The following is a 1,246-nucleotide window of genomic DNA, read 5'->3' on the forward strand; positions in this document are numbered from 1 at the left end:
GATTTGAATGTGACATTTTACAAAGGTATTTAATAAGGTATGTTTCCTTTTTTAAATCATTTTATTAGGGGCTCGTACAACTCTTATCACAATCCATACATATATCAATTGTGTAAAGCACATTTGTACATTCATTGCCCTCATCATTGTGAAAACATTTGCTCTCCACTTAAGCCCCTGGCATCAGCTCCTCAGTTTTACCCCTCCCTCCATGATCCCCCCTCCCTCATGAACCCTTGATAATTTATAAATTATTTTGTCATATCTTGCCCTGTCCGACATCTCCCTTCACCCACTTTTCTGTTGTCCTTCCCCCAGGGAGGAGGTTATATGTAGATCCTTGTACTCTGTTCCCCCTTTTCACCCCACCCTCCCTCCACATTAAGGTATATGTATATTTTTTTCCATGTACCAGTGACTGGGCTATGGAGGCTGCTGAAAAGAAACAGCCCCCATGCATACATCACAGTATTGATCTGGCCCATTGCCATCGACTGGAAAGCTGTACTTGTACAAGAGCACCCAGCAACCACGGGACATCACAATAAGGTACATGTCATGAACACAAATTCATCAATATAATAGTTATTAAGTGGTATTTAAGGAGCTCTGGTGATGTAGTCCTCACAGGTTGGGCTGTTAACCCCAAGATCAGCAGTTCAAGACCACCAGCTGCTCGGTGGGAGAAAGACTTGGCTTCCAACTCCTGTAAAGATTTACAGTCTGAGAAACCCACAGAGGCGGTTCTATTCTGTCCTATAGGGTCACTATGAATTGAAATAGATTATATGGTAATGTTTTTCCCCACTTAGGTGGTATTTATCCAATCATCATTATGTACACTTTAAAGTCTAACATGAACTAAAATTTCAGAAAACATTAATTTTGTTCTAAATATGTAGCAGTGACAGTGGGGTTTTTAAAAGGTTTTGGGGTATGTTTCAGTATGGTAGGTGCAGTGATGTCTTCAGATTTTTCATTTTAATCACTTAGACTGCATAAATACATTGAGAATTTGAATTCCAATTTGACTGAAATAATGAGAAGAGTATTATAATTTCAGACTTGGGTGATTTTTGTCTTTTTATCTTATTTGAGTGTTTTTCCCTATGAAGTTCCCCCTCCAGACCTTCACCTAGGCCCTCGAAGGGTGAAAATGTCTCTACCCTAAAGACTAAATTATTTGCTTAATTGCAGTTATCTTATCACCATAGATCTGCATTCTTTTTTTTTTCCTTGAGACCAC

The 1,246-nt window shown here is 39.0% G+C and overlaps 1 non-coding gene across 1 annotated transcript; it reads right to left on the reverse strand.

The window, feature by feature from the left end:
- Positions 1-404: 404 nt before the first annotated feature.
- Positions 405-538, reverse strand: LOC142435505 (small nucleolar RNA SNORA84). Its single transcript, XR_012781549.1, has one exon. It is a non-coding gene; the product is annotated as a small nucleolar RNA SNORA84 (small nucleolar RNA).
- Positions 539-1,246: the final 708 nt, after the last annotated feature.

The sequence above is a fragment of the Tenrec ecaudatus genome, chromosome X, assembly GCF_050624435.1.
Source record: "Tenrec ecaudatus isolate mTenEca1 chromosome X, mTenEca1.hap1, whole genome shotgun sequence".
NCBI classification, from domain to species: Eukaryota; Metazoa; Chordata; class Mammalia; order Afrosoricida; family Tenrecidae; genus Tenrec; species Tenrec ecaudatus.